Raw genomic sequence first — 11,650 nt, 5'->3', positions numbered from 1 at the left:
TCTATCATTTTCAAATTCACCTCCATGATCACTTCTTATTTTGTTTATCTTGTGATTATTTCATTCTCTACCCTTTTATAAAAAACAATCAAGGTATCTAAAGTTTGATCCTTATGTTTCAAGAAAAATACTCATGTATATCTAGTGTAATCATCTACAATCACAATGTAATACCTACTACCATTTAAAGAAACATATATACTACTATCAAACAAATCCATGTGAATGAGTTCCAATGCATTTGAAGTACTTACAACATTTTTACCTTTATGGGTAGCTTTGGTTTTCTTACCCATTTGACATGCATCACACATTTTATCATTTTGAAACTTAAACTTTGGCAGTCCTTGCACCAACTCTTTCTTTGAAAGCCTCTTGATATTCCTCATGTTAGTGTGAGCAAGTCTCCGGTGCTAAAGCCAAATCTCTTCTTCTTTAGACATGAGACACTTAGCAAACATATTAGTAGCACCAGATAATTCAACTTAGATAAATATTTTCTTTTCTATGGCCTATGAGCATAATGATGTTTAGTTTACTATATTTGATTAGGCATTGAGATGAATTAAAATCACATAGTTGACTAACACTTAAAAAGATTAAAGATCATGTCTTTCACTAATAATAAATTTTTTATCATAAATTTTTCAAAAATTCTAATATCTCCTATTCCTATAACTTTTAATTTACTACTATTACCAAAGAAACATTATCTTTATTTTTGTGTCTAAATGATAAGAATTTTAATGAGTCTCTCGTCATGTGTCTAGAGCATCCACTATCTATAAACCATATTGTTGAATGCTCCCCTTTAGCGCATGCATGTTCAAACATGATAAACCAAATATTTTGATACCTAAATTTTGGGTCCGGTAGCATCGACAACAAATTGCTTGGGTATCCAAGCTTGCATAATCTTAACCCTTGAAGCATGGTTTCTACTAACTAAAGATATGAATTTAATTTCTTTATGTTGTGATTTAAACCCTAAATCTGTTTTGTTGTAAACACCCCTTTGAGCTCCTAGAATCATATCCAAATATTTAGAGCTTGAAGTAAACTTTTCTAAAGCACCTCTAAGATCATCAACTTGTAATTTCAAAGATGCATTCTTATTCTTAAGGTCATCAAATTCATTCATGTCATTTTCATGACACATGCATATTTCACATGGTACAATTTCATTCTTAAATGATTTTAATTCATTTTATAACTTTATAATCTTATCTTTTGATTTTGCTAGAGCATTAGTTATACATACAATGGTAGCATACATCTTATCAAGCTTGGAAGAAATTACTTCGTTATCACTAGATGATGACTCACTTGAAGATTCCACATTCTCCCCACGACTATCTTCACCTTCACTATCTTCCACATAGCTTAAGGTCATGAGCGCCATGTGCCTTGAGCTATTCCTTTCATTTTCTTCCGATGAGCTTGAAGATGATTCATCTCATGTGACTTTCAAGGCCTTCTTCTTCTTCTTAATCTTTTCTTCTTGCTTCTTCAATTTTGGACACTCCATTTTGTAGTGTTGCTTTTTCTTGCATGATCATAGCAAATTACATCAATTTTAGACTTTGAATCTACAAAAGATTTACCTTTTCTTGTGTCATCTTTGAAAATCTTCTTGACATCCTTCTTGTCAAACTTCCTTGAGTGTCTCATCATCCTTTGAACAAAATTTGTCTTTTCACTTGATGATAGCTCTTCATCATTATCACTATCACTATCACTATCTTGCTTAGATTCTGAAGATGACTCCTGCTTCTTCTCCTTCTTTTCTTTGTGCTTCTTCTTACTCTTTTCACCTGCAACCAATGCTATTCCTTTCTCTTTATGGCTTGTGTTAATTTGATCATGCAATTCAAGTTCATAAAATAATTCATCTAACTTTACTATTGACAAGTTCCTTGAAACCTTATAGGTATCCACCATGGATGACCATAATGAGTTTCTTGGAAAAAATTTTAGTGCATACCTTATAAAATCTTAATTCTCCACACTTTCTCCAACTGAATGGAGACCATTTAGGAGTTCCTTGAATCTCCCATGTAGTGAACTTATGATTTCTCCATTCTTTATTGTGAAATTCTGAAGTTGATTTATTAGGTGACCTCTCTTTATAATTCTTGAATCCTTGGTGCCTTCGTTTAGCTCAATGAGCTTATCCCACAAATCCTTAGCACTATTGAAGGGTCCAACTTTGTTGAGTTGCTCCGAGCTCAACCCACATTGAATAGTCATGATGGCCTTATCATTTGCTTGAGCCTTCATCTTTTATTCGATAGTCCACTTTGATGATTCAAGTACTTTTTCATCCTTGGTTGGTGTCATGAATCCCTCTATGCTTGAGAACCACATGTCAATTTCAGTATGAAATAATGCTCCATGCGGCTCTTCCAGTAAACAAAGTTGTTGCCTTCATAGAATGGTGGTTGTGAAGTGTTGTGTCCCTCTTTCAATGACATCTTGTAGCTCTAAACTTGTGCTTCCTTGAAGATGAATCCTCAAAAGCTACCAAGCTTTGATACCACTTATTAGGACCGGTTGAGGAGGGGGGGGGGGGGGGAGTAAATGACTCATTTCGATTTCTTGGTTGACTTAATTTTGCACAACGAAAACTTGAAGGCAATACTAACTCCTTATGGTTACTTGGTATCCACCTACTTGAGGTGATTAATCCAATTATCCACACACTATTTACTATAAAATTTCTCTTTCTCGGATCAACACCGAACGTGGAGAAACCTTACATAATAATCTACAACCCTCTCTCAACAAAATACCTCACAAGGAAGAAGAAGACAAGAGATTAGGGTTTTGAATACACCTTCTTCTTCTTTGAGTGACTTGAGATTGTAGCATTAGTGAGAGCTTGAGCGCTTGAGCTTGAGCTTAAGCACTGGTGACAAATGGAGATCGATAGAGCGCAATCAAACAGTGTCCTCAAACGGGCTCTTCGAGCCTTCTTAAACCCTTCGAGAAAGAGTCGTTTTCCTTGTTGTTTTGTGAGCCTTAATCAATTAAGAAGTGACTTAATCAATTATCTTATGTTAATTGATAAGAGTAGTCAATTTGATGCGTGTTTCATTTACGCGACATCTCCAAATCGCTTACTCTAATCGATTAAGATTAGGGTAATCGACTAGCTCAGTCAATTAGGGATTATTCTGGTTCGAGCAGAATTTCCTATAAGCAACTGAGCTAATTGCTTAAGCTTCAAATAGAAGCGTTCTGTTCGAAACAAAAGACACCATAAGCGATTGATCCAATCGCTTACGGTGTCCTAATCGATTACACTAATTGATTAGAAAACCTTTTGTTTCAAATAGAAGGTTTGTTAAGCGATTGGCTCAGTCGCTTAACACCTTCTTAATTGATTAAGTATTTTTCTTAATTGATTAGCACACTTTGCTTGTGTTGATTATCAATTGCCTCACCAATAATATGGTTCTCGACCTTCATAGACTTCTTCTACCTTATATCTGATCTTCCGACTTGCAAGAGCTTCTCCTTTGTCAAAGATCTAGTTCCCTAATCTCCTTGGACTTTTCTTGCCTTACATCCGGTCTTCCGACCTGCAAGGGCTTCTCTTGCTAGAAATCCAGTCTTCAACCTTCTTGGTTCTGTAAACTTGAACTCATATTTGATCTAATGTATTAGCCTAAACTTAAATAATTGTCAATCATCGAAATTTGTTCCTTAGGACATGATTGCACCAACATTGATGACTACTTTTAGCTATTACAATTCATATATTCAACTAGTCTATTTTTCTGAAAATTTTATACCATATTACTTGTGAAATTATCTTGATTTGTAATATTTATTTATTTGAACTGAGATCATGTATTATGACCTATAGTTTTGATAGAATTAATTTAGAATTTACAAAGATTTCTTAGGGGTAGATAACTTTCATTATTTATTTTATTATTTCCTTAAGGCTGACTAAAAATTATACATGACCTTCTAACTGATTTGTTTCAAGAGTATAATTTTAAGTTGACATCACCTTTTTCATATAAAACTTTTTTTTGTCACTTTAATCATATATTTTAATGCTAAAACTTTAGTTTTCTAACTATTTACTTGAACTAGACTGATTTTCTTAACATATGCAAAACCACATTAACAATATGTTAATCGTTTAGCTCTATTTTTTTATCCTTATATTTTACTGTTGCTATTCAAATGTTATACCATTTGAAAACAATATGGAGAATGACATGGTCCTGAAATAAATTATGTTATGAAACGTCATAATCTTATACTAGATTTGAACAATAACACTAAGAGATTATTGTTTCTCATAATTATAATATCATTAAGCCTACTTTATTCCTTTTTCTTCTAAATTAATAGGACATCTTTAATTGTTATTTGCAAAATATTTATTTCTTATTGCAAAAAACTAAGGATAATGAAAAGATCTGAAGCAAGATGCATACTAAGTAGGACCACTTGAGCTATCTTATTACAGGGAATCATCTATGATACTTGAAAAGACTGGAGAGCTTAGTTTTTAATTGGATGATATGAAGAACTTTGCTCTTCGTAGCCAGTATAATTGCAAATTTGATTGATTTGCTATGGATCTTAAAGAGAAATATTCACAATATGTTATTGTTGTTGTTGTCTACATAATTATATTATTGTATATCGTTAATTATTGCTTTGTCTAAATTATTATGCTCTTCTAGTGTATTATTGTTGTAAACCGCAATAAAATTATTGTTACTGTTATTATAATTTTATGGTATGACAGTTATAATTTGAAGCTTTTTAATAGTTACTTTTCATGAGATTATTATTGTTGTTGAAATATTATAGTTTGTATGTTGTAAATTGATATTTAATATGTTATAAAATGATTTTGTACTTATATTTGAAAATATTATTATCTTAATATATGTTAGTAATGAATTATTGATGAGATTTTATTGGACGACTTGTTAATATTATTATCGTAACAAGTGAGTATGATCGTTGTGACCCTAATAATGACCCTAATAACGAGCTTTTGATGCCATCTTTCATGCTTGAATTAAATTGAATTGAAAAAAATCACTACTCACAATATAGTGTATCACATTGTTGTTCAAGGGAATGGATATATTCATGAGCATTAGACAAGTGCATAGGTATTCGTTTAAAATCATTCTAAGTTTTCTAGTTATATTAACTACTTTTGGATGGAACTGGCTGATGACCTTTGCTATTTAAAAAATTAATATTTTGATATTTTGGAGTGAGTATTCAGTGAGTATGATCGTCATGACTCTTATAATACTCTTTTGACATCATTTATCATACTTGAATAAAGTTGAAAAAAATCGTTGCTTTCAATACAGTGTACCCCGATGGTGTTTGATGGCATGAGTGTAATAAAGAGATTAAGTCGAGCACTTAGGATTTTTTTTTTGAGTAAATCATATATCTCTAGGTCTATCAACCACTTTTAACAACGTATTGTTGGTCTTCAAAAGACTAATAAAAATATGTTGTTGACCTAAATTTTGAGAGACCATAACTTTTGACTCGGATTAAACCATAGGACACATAATATATCAAATCGAAACTTATTCAGAGATTTTTGATTTGATATATTATGTGTTTCATGGTTCAATCCAAGTCAAAAATTATAACCTCTCAAAGTTATCATTTATATTTATAGCAGCCATGAAATCGTAGCTACTACAATGTGTTGTTGATCTTTATTGCACTCATACTGCCAAACATCACCGCGATACATTGTATTAAGAGCAGTGATTTTTTTCAACTCGATTCAAGCATGATAAATTATGTTAAAAGGGCATTATAAGGGTCACGACAATAACCGACACTACAAATGAGGTCCTTAGACTTCTATTTTTCCGAAGGCATAAATTTTTTTATTTTTTTTGTCACGCCCCAGAGAAGTCCCAGCCAAAGGTAAATCCAGCAACATCTCCTCTGTACTGGTGACAATCTGAATCAATTATACATCCACAGATATACATCAGTCACACACGGTTGGAATATATACACAACCACGCAGTTATATACTCAGCCCACTTGGCTGGAACAAAATATTTACAACCACCCAGTTAGATATATATTAAACAACCCACTGGGCTGTACTAAAAACATACACAGCGAAAATACGATAGAAAACACATACAAATAAACAAAACAAGGGCTACTAGCCGGCTAAGCTTACACAATATAATAAAAACAATACAAGACACCACATCACAACAATCCAGAAACAAAACCAGAATATACACTGCTAAGTACACCAAATACATAAACCAAATAAAGTACAAATAAAATCGAAAATAGGTCTTCGGATGTGACGTAGGATCGACAGACAGGATACTCCAAGTGACTCCACATACCTCTACCTGATATCTAAAATAAAAATATATCAATGAGTTCAACAACTCAGCGGATACCAGATAGACATGCATAATAAGTTATAACTAACAGTAATAATCATGCGGTACAATTTTCTTAACAATAAGGAAAATGCAACTGAAAAGAGATGAAAAAACTGTACTCATCAGAACCTCCTATTCAGAAATAAGGGTCGTCGGACCAAATATAAAATGTTACCTGTATGCATGTCAATCATATGCAACCACCAAAATGCAACAAACAAAGTGCAACAAACACAAATAATAAATGCAATCCAATGCATATGATGCAAAAATGACATGTGTCACCCCTGACGCCAGTCAGCCATCTCACACGCGATAGTAAGACTGAATGGGTAGGGATATGACAACTGTGCACTCTTCCATCACTGCTCATGAGTGACCGAGTAGACAGGATACTGTCGGACTACACCTATCCTCCTACTCCAAACAGAGTGGGGGAGCTCAATGCTCTCATCTCCCTGAGTCAGTCCAGAGGAGGGATCTCTGCCCGCTACATGCTGCAGTCATCGCTACCCATGAGCGGACCAGCGGAGCCCTGACAGAGCAAACTGCAACACACACCCTGCATGAAATACCACTAACCCATGAGTGGTTGTGTGTGCGCAGGTTATGTAACTGGCGATGTGCTCAACAACAATGGAGCCGACAATCGCTCAGCATGCAATCATGCAAGATGGTACATGACACTAAACATGTAGATACTGACAGTATACACCTCCATATAAAATATAGCAAAAAGAAAATAAATCCATACAATGGTCTAGGTAACAATAAACTAGGTACACAAGTCAGACATGTCAAATAATTAGACTACTATTGGTTGCTACTAGGAATATCGTACCGGTTCCCCTGTACAAAAATTTTGTACAAGTTCTGAACCTTTCCTAACAACCTATTGTGTTCTTTAGAAATTAAATTTAGAATCGCAAATGGAACTTAACATTATTGATTCCAAATTCAACTTATCTGTTCTTAGTGGTTTAGACTTGGATCGCAAATGATGCTTAACATTATTGATCCAAATTCACTCATGTTACAAATTCAATTAAATATTAATTTCAGAGATCGACTTCCAGGTTAAACATGGCGAGGCACTAGGCCTTCTTAGGTATGGGAGCATCCACCACTTCCTAGACAAAGCCTTTCAACGAAATTCAATATTTAATTTCCTTATAGTAACCCTAGGTTTAACCAAAAAGAACAATCGAATCACAAGTTTGAAAAAAAACAAAAAAACACAAACTCGAATCACAAATACGAAACCTAGAATCATATGCCTCTTGTGTTTGGTATTTCAACATCCATACAAAGAAAACTAGTATGATGCGGAATATAATTACTAGTTATATCTTTCTTTGTAAGTAACAACCTCTTGATCTTCTATCGTATTGCTCTTCTTATCTCGGACTTTGTGTGGGCAACGATCTACCGAGATGAGAACCACCAAGACACCTTCCTTCTTGCAAGTTTCGCCCACCAACCTTCAAGCTCCAAGGGATGCTAGAACAAAGCCTTCTTTCTCTCATTCTTCTCCTAGCAAGAACCGGCCACCACAAGAACTCCAAGAGAGAGATGCACCGGCCACTAAAGAAGAAGAGAAAAGGAAGAGTATAGGGCCGACCACACCAAGGAAGAGAAGAGAGAAACAATAGAAGAGATGTTATGAGGTGAGACATCTCTACCCTCTCTTTTATATTCCTTGGTCTTGGCAAATAAGGAAATTTAATTATTATTAAAATTCCCTTATTTTCCTTGCCATTGGTTAATAAGAAAAATCTAATTAAAAATTCCTTTTAACCCTTCTCATGGTCGGCCCCTACAAGTGCTACAAATAAGGCAAATTTTAAATACAAAATTAAAACTTCCTTATTTGTTTCCGAAAATTTTAAAAATAAAATTTCTATTTAAAAATTCCCTTTATGGTTGGTTATAAAAGAAAACTTTTATAAATTAAAATCTCTCTATTAAAACATGTGGATGATTACAAAAAGGAAAGTTTTCTCAAAATTAAAATTTTCCTTTCAATCTACAAATAAGGAAAGATATCAAATATTTTCTCTTAATCTTTTGTAGAAATTATAAAAGGAAAGATTTAATTTTAAAACTCTCTTTTAAAATCATGAGGATGGTTACATAAAAGGAAAGTTTTCTCAATAATTAAAATCTTCCTTTTAACTACAAATAAGGAAAGATATCAAACCTTTCTCTTAATCTTTTGTAGAAAACTATAAAAGTAAAGATTTAAATTTTAAACTCTCTTTTAAAATCATGACTTCCATATAAGAAAAAATTTTAAAAAATAAAATCCCTTTATTTTATATGGTCGGCCACACCAAGCTTAGGCTCCAAGCTATGGCCGACCACCCTACTTGGCTCAAGCCTTTGGCTTGGCCGGCCCAAGCTTGGGCTCCAAGCTTGCTTGGTCGGCCACCTAAGGGTGGGTAGGAAGTGGATATTTGGTGGATATAATTCTCTATAAATAAGAGGCTACGATAGGGACCGAGAGGAGGAATTGATTTTGGTCTCCCGATGAAATTAAGCTTCTCGTGTTCGCCCCGAACACCCAACTTAATTTCATCAATAATAATTTATCCCACTAAAGAATTATTATTGAACTACCGCACCAATCCCAAATTACATTTTGGGCTCCTTCTTATCATGAGTGTGTTAATCTCCCTGTGTTTAAGATGTCGAATGCCCACTAATTAAATGAATTACTGACAACTCACTTTAATTAATATTTTAGTCCAAGAGTAATACCACTCAACCTTATCGTCATGTCGGACTAAGTCCATCTGCAGAGTTTACATGACAATCCTTATGAGCTCCTCTTGGGAACATTATCAACTTAGATTACTAGGACACAGTTTCCTTCTATAATCAACAACACACACTATAAATAATATCATTTCCCAACTTATTGGGTCTCTTGATTTATCGAACTAAATCTCACCCATTGATAAGTCAAAAAAATAAATACTAGATATATGTGCTTATTATTATATCAGGATTAAGAGCACACAGTTCTACAATAAAAAAGGTCTTGTTCTTTTATTTAGTCAGTATAAAAAGAACTTACCTTAAATGGTCGAGCTCAATACACTCTGAGTGTACTAATGTAATTTTATAGTCAAGATAAACTAATACCAAATTACACTACGACTATTCCAATGGTTTGTTCCTATCCATCTTAGTCGTGAGTAACTGTTTATAATTTATAAAGAACTGATAACATTATCTTCTGTGTGTGACACCACACACCATGTTATCTACAATATAAATTAATTGAACAACTACACTTAGCATAAATGTAGACATTTGACCAATGTGATTCTTTATTTCAAAATAAATGTTTACAAAAAGTTAGGCTTTTAGTATACACTCTAACAACTACTACACAGTAGGGAAATGTATGCCACTATTTCTATGAACAGGAGTAAACATGACAACAAACAAGAGAATATAAGCATGAATGTATAACAGATAAGAATATAGGCATACTACAAGAACTAAATAGTGACATACCAAAGCAAATGCAAACATAATCATTGCTACTAGCTATATACTATTATACATATCTAAAATGACTATATCAAAGAGATAAGTCAGAAGTACCCACCTCAAAAGAAGATCGTGTTAAACAATCCCCATGTCGAAGTGCTCGTTTCGAAACAACGTCTTGCAAATCACATATTATGCAGTTTAGCTATTCACATATGAATTAAACAGCTAAATATAATCTCTCAAACCTATTTAAGGTAACTCCAATCGAATACGATCATTGATCAACCCCCAATTAATGTCTAGGTCTTACTAATACAATTCACCACATAAACTAGAGTTAGTCAATTTAACTCTAATTACTCCATCACCTTCATTAGATTAAGTTTAATCCTTCAATAATACACATCACTTCACAATTGATAATGATCATGCTATTATCTAAATCAACCTAACAATCAAATAACTAATCCATAATCGATCACAAACTCCAACATCCTGTTATTATCCACTACACATCATGAATCAAACATGCATAATCATCCTCATGATCCATTTCTAACCACCAAATCTCAATCTCATCATATCTAAAACCTTTCTTCACAATTCATATGCTCTAATGAATTAACCCTCCAAGACACCCTTGAACAAAACTCATCTATCATGCAAATGGACTTATATCGCTATACAAAATTAACCAAGTTAAACAACCACTTAGATAAGGTAGAATTTATTACCACACAACTCTTCCGGTGGCTGCTCACAGTGGTCGACAGCAATTAAATCTAGATCGAGCGATGGCATCAGGGTAGCGACGATGCAGGTGAGGAGGAAGACAACGAAGCAGTGATATCTGATCCTCTATGGTCGTCGGCATCAATGCCTAGCAACCTGTGATCGACACAATTAGGACTGAGAGAAGGGAGGAGAGATCGAGAGGTGACCTCAAGCAAGGATCCAACACGATCGGACGACGATGGATCGGTGGCTAGGACTCGGTCAGAGTGGTGAATTCGGGTGCTCGGCTTCTAACAGATGCTTGATGTCTGCGACCAAGAATAAGAAGGAGGCGTCGAGGTGGCAGCGACCAGATCGGGAGAGGCAAGATCACAGAGGAGATGAGAGAATTCGGCGCGATTGGGGAAATCCACACCAGCGAGGTGGCCAGCCGGTCGGGGCGATCTTGTTGGTGATCGACGATGGGTCGGAAGCTAGGGCACAAAGGAGGCGCGGGGAAGGCGTTGCTCCTTCCTTCCGGTGACGGTTGCACTCGGCGACGACTACACTCGGCGACGGTTGTACTCGGCGATGACGGAGATGACAGAGGAAGAGGATCGGCAAAGTTAAGGCGGTGTCGCGAAGAGGGAAAGAATCGGGAGGAGAGGGTAGGGCTCGGGGGTGAGGGGATTAAAAGAGATAAAATAATTCTTTTTAGGAAATTAAACTTAGGTATCTTTAATTAAACCTAAGGTTAATTCCTCAATCAACTCTCACTTTTGGGTATTCTAAACAGGCTTTTCCCAAGCCTATAAATGCATCCCCGCTAACTCATCATACGAGCTCCGATTAAATCCTAAAAAATTTATAAAAATTTCTAAAAATTCTAATAAAATTATTTCGTCAAATAACCTTATTATTTTATTTCTATTTTGTTCGGTATTTTACATTCTCTCCCACTAATAAAAATTTGGTCATCAAATTTTCATTATTTACCATCAGCA

At 34.5% G+C, this 11,650-nt stretch overlaps 1 long non-coding RNA gene across 1 annotated transcript; it reads right to left on the bottom strand.

Moving 5' to 3' along the window:
* Nucleotides 1-6,172: 6,172 nt before the first annotated feature.
* LOC122001049 lies at nt 6,173-11,344 on the bottom strand. Its single transcript, XR_006117270.1, has 2 exons — nt 10,667-11,344; nt 6,173-6,399 (listed from the first exon to the last, which is right to left on the bottom strand). It is a non-coding gene; the product is annotated as an uncharacterized LOC122001049 (long non-coding RNA).
* Between the last annotated feature and the right edge of the window lie 306 nt (nt 11,345-11,650).

Source organism: Zingiber officinale, chromosome 7A (assembly GCF_018446385.1).
Source record: "Zingiber officinale cultivar Zhangliang chromosome 7A, Zo_v1.1, whole genome shotgun sequence".
Lineage (NCBI taxonomy): Eukaryota > Viridiplantae > Streptophyta > Magnoliopsida > Zingiberales > Zingiberaceae > Zingiber > Zingiber officinale.
Note: the sequence above shows the minus strand (reverse complement) of the source record. Positions and strands in the feature narration are given on the sequence as shown.